The sequence below is a fragment of the Apostichopus japonicus genome, chromosome 15 (genome assembly GCF_037975245.1).
Source record: "Apostichopus japonicus isolate 1M-3 chromosome 15, ASM3797524v1, whole genome shotgun sequence".
Lineage (NCBI taxonomy): Eukaryota > Metazoa > Echinodermata > Holothuroidea > Aspidochirotida > Stichopodidae > Apostichopus > Apostichopus japonicus.
Window position 1 is genome coordinate 25068707 of NC_092575.1, and position 13144 is coordinate 25081850.

The window sequence follows — 13144 nt, forward strand, 5'->3', positions numbered from 1 at the left end:
CTTACAGATCATGGAGAAACCGCTGTTTTGCTTCTACTGCCCCCCCCCCCACATCTTTGGAACAAATCACTTGAATCCATCAAACCCTCTCCTTCTCTTTCGTCCTTCAGATCTACTCTGAAAACTCATCTGTTCCTAGAACTAAATCGCTTCTAATTAACTTTTACCTTTTGTTATCTCATTCTTTGCCCGTTACTTTCTTTGTCGGTTTTTCATTGTTGTTTCACTCCGCAATGAGCGTCTTTTTGTCGGATACCGGCGCATGAAATATTTTCATTAGTTTTAGCGCTATAAATATTATTACAATGGCTATTATTATAATTTCTTTACAAACTATCTTCCATTGGGCGACATTTAAATGAAGTAAATGTTAGACCAATTATACTTCAAATGGACCTTTGATATCTTTGGTATGCATCATACGTGAATGAACCACGTATTTCAAATATCCCAACAAAACTTTCATTCAACTTTCAATGCATCACGTTTCAAAAAGGGTTCCTGCATTTTGAAAATCTTTAATTCATGTCATTTACTTATCACATGTATAAATATAAATATATATGTAAATAGAAGAAATATAAAATAAATATATATATTTAGCGTTAAAGATTGACATCAAAGTTTAATAGTTCAAATTAAACCTCGGAGATCACACCAGGGCTTCCGTAGTTATCGTCATGACTGACCACTGGTTAGTCATTCTCGAGATTTGCGGTGAAAAAGACCCTGTAAGAATAAAGGAATGCCATGGGTGTCAACAGTAACAATGCAAAGCTTTCTGTGTTTATCGTCATGGGTGACAATTTGAATGGGTATTTTTCACTGAATTAATTACAGTTAGAATGGTCGGCATAGTGTAAAAAAAAAAACTTCCTGTGCCCATAAACAATTCCGGAAGTTGTAAACAACTGTTGATAAGGAAAAGTAAATAAAAGTTCAACTCGCTTCTAAACACAAGTCGTTTACGGTCAAGGTTGAATCGCTGGGTATTTTTGGCTTTTGCGTTAGTGAAAGTTAGGTTTGTTTTTTCTCAAGGAAATTTCACTAAATTGTAATGCACCTGTCAGGTCAAAGTATTTTCCTTAAAGCAGCATTTTGCGTTGGGTCGCTTTTTTCCACTTTTTTAACATGTGCATCGATTTTTTTACATGTATCAATCATAAAACAGCAATCTAAGATACCATCCAAGTTTCACCCTGCCAAGAGCGTTAATTAGCGAGTAATTAACGATTTATGTCAATAAATGAGAAGAGTGTCCTCGACAAATTTCACAGTTAAAATTAATCGCATACAATTCCGCCAAACCCACTAGTTTGAATTTAACCAATCAGAGATGCAGGTTTAGTTATGAGCCGTTGCTAAAAATAGATTCAAGACTTCGCGTTGGTTGTACCAGGGAGTTGTTATGCAACTCCCTGGTACAACTGCCATATAGACTGTACACAAATCAAGCGTGGTGTTATATTACGTATCTGTCAATGACGTTCGTAGTGTTTAAATATTCATATTATGGGCGAGGTTTATTGGGTTCCCAACGGAAAATATCTTGGAGAACAACAAAGTTGAAAGTTGCAAATTTTTCGACTTTTATGCCACCATTTGAAGTAAAATATAAATAGATTAGCTAGTTATGTATGTCGTTATGGCAAAGTGGAATCAGTGAGGTTGAGAAAAATCATAGAAAAGGACGCAAAATGCTGCTTTAAGCTGGGTCATGTGCTAAACTGGATGTGGTTACAGCGACTAAATGACAAATCACTAGCAGACAACAGACCCCACTATGTAGATATGATATTATAACTGTGTGCAATTTGTACAATCTCTGGAGAAATTGGTCTGGTTTACTGGACGAATGAAATGATCCCGTACAGAAATATTCAATTTATCAATGAGAGAGTAAGTAATTGCTGCCCCCATCCTCCACCCCTCCCCCGTACAAACAAATCTCAAGCATGTATCGTGGCCCCTGTTGTATCCAATTCCTCTAAGGTGACGCTTGTAAGCGGCATGGTTAAAATGAATCGGTAGCGTGTACAGGAGAGGAGGAGGAGAGGGGGAGGAGAAGAGGATGGGGAGGATAGGGTAGGGGAGGAAAAGGCTGGGAATTGAAATTTTAATTTGCCGACTGATTTATGGGTATAGAGGTGTCAACTTTTATGGAAAATCTACTGAGGAGATGATCCAGGGATTTATAAGGCAGAGGCGGGGCCTGAGGTTGTTGAAATCGACTACCATAAAATATACTGAGGGGGTTGAGGGATCCCAGGGGCCTCCCTCGTGCCCCATCCCCCCTCCCCTTGCGCACGCATTTTGAGGTGCATTTGTTTCTATGATACACATTCATTGTGCAAGTAATAATTGTTTTAAGGTCAAACTTTCTGTGAATAATTTGTCAACTCGTCTGCATATAATTAAATTAACTCATTAACACCCTAATTGGGCTGCACCGAGTGTATCACTTTTTTCCGACGGGAAAAAAATTGACGAGGTCGTGATTTTGGTGTAGGCTATAGACACACTTTGGTGTTAGAGCCTTGAAGGCATCTATTGGATTGGTATTAAACCCACATTATATCTTTGGGAATATTACTTAAAAGTAAATCCTGTACCTCCGGGTGCTTTGAACTTTCGTGCACTAAATTCTACCTCATTCTTTGAATTAAAACTTTTCAAGCTCAAGGATATGGGATTATTTTAGTATCGAAATAGCATAGAAAAAACTGCTGAAAAACATTTCAGCAAAACATTCCGTAAAATATACCTTGCGTCTGGTTATAACTTTGTATCTCTGGCCAAGCAAATGAAGGCCCTAATATAACAGGGTATTTCTACCAGGATATATATAGACAAGACGTTACTTTATTTTGGTTATACCCAATTTCAGGTAATTTTACTTGCAATATAGTGTTAAATTTTTTTCCGTCTAATCATGGTTTTGCTTCCAAAATGTTTGAGATTTAAGCCAAATATCATACATATATCCATGCGAGATATTAGTTGACATGTCTGACATAAACATAACCTACATCTGTTTCGGGCACTGTGTGTTTTCGTATTCACGGTAGCGTATAGTACAATCTGGTTTGTATGGTGATCGTACAAGATTCAGCTTTCACGGTGCCAAAAGCGTAGAACTATGGTATACCAAGAAATCTGCATTTTACACATAGTACTTAGAGTGGTATTAACCGATGACTCATTCGAGGTCACCGTATACATGTCAAATAGTGTAGTTATTCAACCAAACACGAACAATGCTGAAATTCACCGCACGTAAGCAGGCTACCCTAGGTCATAATCTCTTGTTTTCATAAATATTCCGACAGGTACCATAGTGGAAGTACCTGGAAATTTCATATGGTATGCTAAGGTATGCTATTGGACGGGGAAACGAGCGTCCTGGCTGGTTGTCATGACAACGTACATAAATACGACCGTGGTAAGTTACTTCAACTGATCGCCGAACCGGTAATCGCGGAAGTGTAAACTCGAAAGTTCAACCAAACGATTTCTTCGAAGTTGCCAACTTTTGTATTTCTCCTTGCCAACAGTTTTTGCATATCTCATTTCTAACGCACGGCTGTCTCTTCTTCAATGGTTACTCACTCCGTTATATCCATACAATCTCTAACTCTTTGTACACTAACCCTAGCAGTTCCGTAGGCTATGACATTTTAAAGGGAGTGAAGACTCGTGCAAAAAAGAAACGTCTCTTCGTCTTCTTCGTCTTCTTCGTCTTCGATACGGTGACACATCCGCAAAAAGGGACAATATCTCACCACACACACGGTAATGCCGGTAATCTGGCCTAGTTTCGAATGAGGTGTAACAGAAGTGTTACACACCACCATCGATCCCAGAAAATACACACACAGCTTGCTACCGTCGGTAATTAGACACTAGTGTACAGTCAATACAATCAGCTGCGGTCAATACCTACAGCACAATGTACAGACGATACAGCGATGGACATCTCAGGTCCAGCTAAAGATAACAAGGTATCACGTTTCATTACTGTCTGCATTTGTCTGTATTTGTAGCGACAAGCAGAAAACTTCACTTGCAAGCAACGGAAAGTTTACTTTCTCAGAGCGCGGCACGCGGTTTGGGGCGAGTCTTCAATGCCTTTAAAGTTCAAAGACAGTGTATAAACATCACGAATTCCATATATCTTAATCCGACATCGAACTGTCCTTTGTTGAAAGCACCCCACCTCTCCACCCCCTTTAAACATCTACATTCTATTTTTGTTTAACGACCGTTTCATTGATCTGATTCATGGACCTACGGATCACTGGTCTCATGTGACGTTCTCAGCTCACAATTGGTCCACGTTGTGTTATCAATGTAACCTTTTCCAGATAAATGTCAAGAAGAATTGACTGTAAACGAATGTAATTCCTTGGGGCTCCGACACAGTTCTGATATTATGGAGACAGACCAATGTCTACTGCGAGCTTCAAACTGAAAGTGAAAATCATTGAATTCGGCATAAATAATTAGATGAGGGAGAGGGGGGGGGGGGGGGGCTTGATCCATGCCTCTCGTCCGGTATCAACGCCCCGATGAAATGAAACAAATTTCCGAAAACTTCCGAACAAAAATCGACGCTATTTTTCAAATAATGAAATGCCACACAAACGGTCGGTACAACGTCTTGGGTATGCCAGGTTTCATAATCACATAATCGCCCAAGGTGTCCGGACGATGAAATATTGGGAGTCGTCTAGAATTTATTGATTCATTGACCATAGTAAAAAATAAATATAAATAATAAATTAGAAACAAAAACAATACAATTGTTGGTTGGCTTATTTTGATCAATCGAGATCTTAGTTTGCCAAAAAAACTGGTACTAGGGTTGGAGAACTGGTTTTATGGACAAAGTTGACTTATAACAAAGTCGGTAAATGACTGAGAGTCCGGATGCAAAGGCGTGGTGGTCCGAAGGTTGGATGTTGTGTGGGGGAGGAGGGTCGGGGGGGGGGGTCACACTTCACCAAAAGGGTTGATGAGTAAGTGGATAATACGTCATCGAATCACACATATACTCGATTACAGAAGGTACGGTATCTTCTAAATGGTCTGTGGTAAACCTCGAACGTCCATCTGACCATTTCGTTTCGTGAGACCCAGTTGGAGAAAAAGCTATCATCCTAATGATAAGATCTCAATGGAAATAAGAAAACCAGTTTTTGGTGGTTTGCTTTCTCGGTATATACTCAGGGGCGTAGCGAGCGGGGGGTGTGGGGGGGGGGGGGTGTCACCCCCCCCCCCCAATAATTTGGTCGCTGTCGGCAAATTTTGGGTCTGTCGGCAAAAGGAGAAAAGGTGAAGAGAGCGGAAGGGGGAAGAAAGAAGGAAAGCTGAATAGAGAAAAGGAGAACGGGAGCTTCTTCCGTGCCAAATTTGACTTAAACTATGCACCAGATTGCATCTAAGGACGTTTCAAAACTAAAAATTTTCCAAAGGGGAGGGGTAGACCCCCTACCCTTAGACCCCTCCCCCATTTCAGTCACCACTTCCAGATCCGTCGGCAAATCAAATTTGACTTAAAATAAGCACCAGATTGCATCTAAGGACGTTTCAAAACTAAAAATTTTCCAAAGGGGAGGGGGACACCCCCTCCCCCATTTCAGTCACCACTTCCAGATCCGTCGGCAATTCAAATTTGACTTAAAATATACACCAGATTGCATCTAAGGACGTTTCAAATCTAAAAAATTGCCAAACGGGGAGGGGGACACCCCCTCCCCTTAGACCCCTCCCCCATTTCAATCACCACTTCCAGATCCGTCGGCAAATCAAATTCTCCACACCCCCCCAACAAAAACCCATTCGCTACGCCCCTGTATATACTAATAACGTGCTATTTCGTAATGGTTCAACGACAATACATATATACCGATATAGATATATATATTAACCGATATATATATATATATATATATATATATATATATATGTGTGTGTGTGTAGGCGAATATATATAGGCCTATATATGTAGGCATATATATATCATTCTAACATAAAATAAACGATTTATAAGTGGCTTCCGACATGGACTGAGAAGGTTATATTAAAATGTTATGCAAGCATTGATGCTTTGCCCTGTTCATATTTTAGATGTGAGTCTATTACGAAAGGATAAAAGAAAATGAAATGACAGATATATTAGGTTAAAGGTCGAGTTGAATGACTTGGGAGCGATAATTATTCATGCATGCATGGTATATGCAACAGTACAATGCTGTACACTATGCATGGATTACCCGTTCATCTCCCCGATGACGTTAAACACATCGTATTAATAAATGTTATAATAACCTGTATCATGAATGAATATTGCTTGCAGATGACTCTCAAAGACACCGGTTTGTACGATGACCTCCGGGTTGTTCACTCATCATATTGTATAAACCAAGACAAAAAGTTTTGATCTTCGTGAACCCGATCGTCAATGGATTGACTCCAATCTTTACTACGGTTGTATTAAATATATATATATATATATATATATATATATATATATATATATATATATATATATATATATATATATATATATATATATATATATATATATATATTTAGGCCTATATATTAATATTTCCTGGAGGTCCGATGGCCATTTAATTACTCCCAGACATTTAGCAGTGTTATATATATATATATATATATATATATATATATATATATATATATATATATATATATATATATATACTAACAGGTAATTAAATGTCTCCGCGATATTGAAAAAGTTCAAACTTCACGAATTACTATTATCTGACGGTCTATAGCATATTTTTGGGAAAATGCTAGAATGAGTTCGTATTGCAAAGATATATACATGCAAAGATATATACATGGAAACACCAAAGACCTTTCCAGTTTCCTCATCGTTTTGGGAGAATCCAAACCTTTAAATTTTGATTGGCCGCGAAAACTGTTTTGGGGAGGCGTAGTAGGGTCTATAGGGCCAATGCACGCGGGACATTATGGACCCTCTTGATAACATCATTGTCACAGTACTGGAGGGAGATGATTGGAGGGGATGGGAGGGGGAGGGGGGTTACGGCTTGGGCATGGCAGACGGGGAGGTGTTGCTCCTGATCACAGTTTCATTTTCTCTGCATACTGCATACATATCGGTACATGACGTATAGTAGTGATTTACGACATCTTTGCCTTGACAACCTATCTTTTTAAAATCACCTGTTTGTTTGCTTTCCACTAAATATATATCCCATGACCAACCTGTGACTCATTTATAAAAAATGTATAGGACACTTTTACAACGACATTAAAACTGCCGTCGACATGATATGCAATGATGTAACCAAAGATGAATATGTAACGATAAAATGAGTCCTATCATAAACATACTCGAATTACAGTGGAGAGTTGGAAATTCTCACGAAAAAAAAAAAGTACCTGAATCATGGCCAATGACATTCAAGAAAACAAGGAGTCTCGAAAAGTCCAGGATTCTTAGCAAAAGGTACATTGCTAAATTTTAATGACGGAAATACCAAGGAAGGGCACGTAAGCACACGAAATGAATTCACTTCCTCCAAGATTGTAGTTTGAGCTCCTATTATACTCAAAGAAGGCAGTGTATTTCCCCATTATACATGTATAAATACATCTTGTGGCCTTATATACTGTAAGGTCACCATGATGTTGTCTTTTCTTCTTTTTAAAAACCCAGTTGAACTGGTGCTTTTTTACAAGCATTACTATTGGGAAGGCAGTGCAATGAAGCAGTGGCGTCGCCAGGGGGTAGCCTGGGGCCCTCCAAAACAAAATCGTCCCCCCCAGATGCCCCCCACCCCCTGATGCGATATGTAGTGTTAAAAAGAATTCTCAAACAAAAACTTTATCTGCCTAACTTAAAAACATAAATATCGGACAGACTAAGCCCGAACATTTTTGAACATAAAAATTACTGCAAAATTGCAAAATATAGCACCAGATTGCATATAAGGACCCTTAATTAATCAAACATTTCTCGAAAGGGAGGGGGAACCCCCTGCCCTTAGACCCCTCCAAAGGACGGCATTCACAAACAAACATTGTGCCTAACCTAATTAAGGAAGACGTGATGACAGATAACCCCACCCATATTTAGGCATTTCACAATTTTTACCTTTTTATCCTGATTTCACATTCTTTTATCGTTGCGTGTATAACGTCTTGTGGTTTAGATGACACTGTATGTCAGGAATATTGTTAATCGCTGCATGGCCGCCGAGACTGCCGCTAGCCACGGTGTGAATGTTCTTCCATTGTTGAGGAAACTATAGATGAAGGTCTATAATGTGTGAGTGGGGATCTTCGTCTATGGCATCTTGAAGTCATACACCTGCATACACAGTTATGTTATTACAAATATCATATACAACAGACTCTCCTTTCTTCAATTTTGTTTGAAAACCACTTCAAAGCTACAATTGAGAAGAAAAGCCGCCATTATTATTATTATTTTTGTGGGGGGGGGGGGGGCGGCGGGCAGGGATTGCAGTTCCGTTCCTCAATTATGCAATTGTTCTTCACTTTAATTGCGGCTAAAAAGAAAATACTTGAAAACCAATTAGTCAAATAATTCACGAGTAATAAATCTTGGGTTCCGTTCGATTGCGCAATAGACAAGTATAAATCGCGTATAGTATTTTACGTGGAGAAAAAGTGGACGAGACATCTAATTTATCATTGATAGTCACTGAACTTCCCTCCTTCTTCACCAGGAGAAAATTCCAAGTTTGATAATTCGCCATTCTGTTCACAATGTCATGGAAAAATATCAGTATGTCAGGAAAGGAATGTTATGGATGAAACACAAACTTCAGTAGAAAACACATCAAACTCCTCCTATATATGCTGTATACTAAAGCATAATTATTAGCATATTGATTAAGCCAAGAACATATGACGTTTGGTTTCATCTTTGTGTGCCAAGTTGTTTTTATGAAGTTATTAGAATATATATATATATATATATATATATATATATATATATATATATATATATATATATATATAGATATATATATATATATATATAGATACATTTTTTGAAATAGATGTTTGGTTTCATCTTTGTGTGCCAAGTTGTTTTCATGAAGCTATTAGAATATATATATATAGATACATAATTTGTCTTTTAAATTGGTGTAGGCTATAAAATATCTAAATTAAAAAAAATGGCCCATGCAAATAAGATATAATACGTATATTCAATGCTTCCTTTCTAAATATACCTATATAAGTCTGAAATGTCTTCAACAAATTCAAAACATTTGGACAGTAAAGTTTGCAATACACAAAACCAGAATCAAATAGTTTAAAAAACTCAATTAAGGAACTTTCTTAAAACGACACCAAATCTTTGGGGAATATCAACTCGTCTTTCAGAGCTTATTAAAATGGTTTCTATGGGAATTATTGTTATACAATGAAGTTCATTCACTTTAGAGTTGTATTTGGTATAATGTTAGCGGTTAAAACGGATTCGAAACTTGTATAACCAATCAATTAAAACCGCATTAGTAAGCATTACATCATAACTCACGTAACATGGAGACTTAAAGGACACCTGTTCAATGTGTAGTCTTCGCGAAATTAGCTAGACAGCACAGAAATGGTCGCACACTTTTCAAATTTGAGATTTTGCGTTATCTCTAAGATAACATCTAATCATCCACACGCCTCTAGCGCCACCATAAGTTGGCGCTAAGCGTACAAGAAAATCTGGCCGAAAATGCCTCCCTGATCGCTGGAAATGGCACTTCCCAGGCCTTATAAGTTGCATCTCAGCATTTTCTGTTTTGAAATTACTAGCGATATCATAAAAACATACAAAAAAATTGTTCAAGGGGGTGGGGGCGGTCACCCCCTTCGCACCCCTTCGCTACGCGCCTGTACAAAGGGTGAAGGATATATCCAAGGGAAGTGTGTTGTTTTGTTCATGGAAATGCAATTACTATTGGACTATGGTTGTAGCCTATCCTTCAATTTATACACCTTAATATGATAGTATATAAGGTGAAGCAATTGCTGACAACTTATACATAGTCAAGTCATCAGAGAGTTAACGAAATACTGAAGATAGATAATGTCCAATATTTGAAAGACAATGTCTTATTTTCACAGAACAGTATGATCTATAAAGGTAATTATTATAAAATCCTCCTCATTTTGCCAGAGAGTAAAACATTAGGCACTCAATGAATGACCAGGGTATAACTTTATCATTTTACTGGCGCTCTTCAAACATGAGACATTTCATTGTCTATGTTTCCACATCACACGAATGAATTGAAACGGTTTTGTCAACTTCAGCAATCATTCTATCCCAAGCACGATAAATATCCGAGGTATGTTTCATTAACTTAAACACTCCTCGGTCTGAGGAAACCTTTTTTGGAAGGTCGTAAGCTTCAGGAAAGCAATTTTGAGAACGATTAATGTTCCAACCGTGGCATAAACTGGGGCCGATCCAAGCTGTCCCTTTAACGTTACTTACATGCAAATTAGTATAGTTTTAATAAGCGTCGTATATTGTGAGGTTGAAGAAGGATTTATTGGTCCTTGCAGACTTCAGTTGTCTCCTCTAATCTTCTCAAGTCTACATCTGATTGGATATTTTGTCCTCCAACATCTTAAAGGTGGTGGTGGGTTCATCCTCTGAGATTAACAGAAACCTCAACTGATCTATGGGCGCAGGCGATATGTTCACTGTGTTTTAAGTTAACATAGAATGAGCTATAGTAGGCCGATGACGTCATCGATTTAACCTTCACTTAAAGGAGCATTCCAAAGAAATAATTATACTTAAAAGTGAACACTTTGAAGCCAAAAAGAGAACAAGAAAGATTCTTAAAGAGCACCTAAATACCTTCCTGCTCTTTTTAATTGATTATGATTATGAAAGTGCATGGGGTAAAGAACATCAACATGAAGGCTGGATTGAGGGACTGACGTCATTATTTATTCAGTCTTAAAAGACTTAAGTGCGATAAGTCCTGAAATCGACATCTGTCCAATTAAATTGACATATGTCGGTTTCTTCCAATCAGAGCGCTATGAAACAACATGTGACACCGGTCGTCCAATGAGAGCATGAGAAACCGACCTTTGTCAATTTAATTTGACATATGTCGATTTCAGGACTCATGGCACACTAAGTCTTGGGGTCGATTTCATCCAATCAGAGCACGAGAAACTTCAATATGTCAATTCATGGAGGTAAAAACAGATTCGACCTATGTCGCTTTTAGTGGCACTCTATAGCCGCACCATATCCGTCATTACCTTTCGGAAACATTGCATAGCCTGTTATAGTTTTGTTTTTCCCCTGCATGGAGTATGACATACCGAGACTACAATGTCATGACTGGATGAGTGGCCATTAGTTGCCTATCTATAAGCAGCATGAGGACAGTACATTCTGATGCGAACATAGAAGGGCCTTCATGGGCAAACACCTCAATATATGTGTGATCTCATCTCCCGTTACAAGTCAACTCGTTCTCTCCGCTTTCAACATGCTAATCTCGCTTGAAAAATTCCATGGATACGGTGGTCGTGCGTTTTCTAGAATTGGCTCTCGTTTATGGAATTCCAAGCCACATGAACTCAGACATTGCCACTCACTGAACAGTTTCAATGAACAGCTTAAGAACCTTTCTCATTAAAGGCGCTTCTGAAGTGTTCGACGATGTCAGCGCTTTATAAATACTGACTGATGAGTACACTATAGCAGTAGACACACGCAAGGTGACATTCAAAGAGGGAAATCATGTTCGACAAGTCATCGCACAAACAATACCAGACTGGGAGAGAATTACTCATAACAGAATAAAACAGTGAAAAATATCGAAAGTTGCAGGACAAAGAAACTAGGACACCTTACCACGACGAGAATAAATTGGATTAAACCGTGAATTTTAACACTACAACGGGCTGATTGTTTCATACAGTACTTTTGGAAAGATAAGCTATTTGTATTTCATTAGTTCCAATATTGCATTTTATATTTATAATAAATAATGCCTAATACTTTTAAGAACACAAGGGGGCTTTACAGAACATGAGCTGACTGGCTATACGTTTAGAACAGATATTTAATTTCAGAGACAGCATTGTGATATGACGTAACTGCCTGAAGGGGTTTGATTCATAATCCTCGTGATCTTGTTGTTACAATGAATCATTAAGCTCTTCCTTTAGGGAGAAGATGAACAGATGGCTGATGACGTAATCGACGACTGATGTCATTCAATGTCATATTAAGGAGACACAGATCCTAGCATCATATTTAGTGAACAAAGTATAGGAGCAACTACTGCAAGATAGAAAATTCTTAATCGGTGGTAGGAGATATCCTTGCTTACAAGTCGTGTCTGGAAGTTGTCATTTTGTACATCTGTGACGTCATAGTGACCAAATGGATCCGTCTGAAACATGTATTTTTTGTAGTGTGCGTGCCTGCTATAACATTGGCATTACTGGTAATGTGAACGATACCCACATGATTGAACGTTGAAACTTAAATTTTCATATAGTCTCTGTACATTTGTAGCTTCATAGGCTATATAGCTGCGTAGCCAACTTATTTTGAGCCTGTCACGGCTCTCACAAGCGCCCTCACTTTGTACGTACCTTCATGACCATACTCCCTGGTGTGTTGTCCACCCAAATAATAACACCATGGATAACAGCAAAGTTCTTCCTAATACTGCAAGCACTCCACGCGCACCACAATACTACGTATTTGCAGGCAAATGCAGTTCTAGTGCTTTCTGGTTAGGCTTTCTTTTCAAATTTCCATGGCAGAACATTCACATATGTTGAAAACTGAAGGTAATGCCATCATCATTATGTCATATTAAGAGCTTCGATATTTTATACTCACCAATTGCAAAGCTCATTTCCATTACAGAAAATGAACATCGTAATAAATATAAAGAAGGACGCGTTGATCGATGTTGTCATATTTAGACTTGATCAAGTCTTCTTTCTTGTGTGAGAAGCATCATATATAAATCTAGTGTAATATCTCCCAAATGGAATCATTGAAGACTCGCCCAAACCGCGTGCGGCCATCTGAAAAAGTTGACTTTCCGTTGCTTGCAAG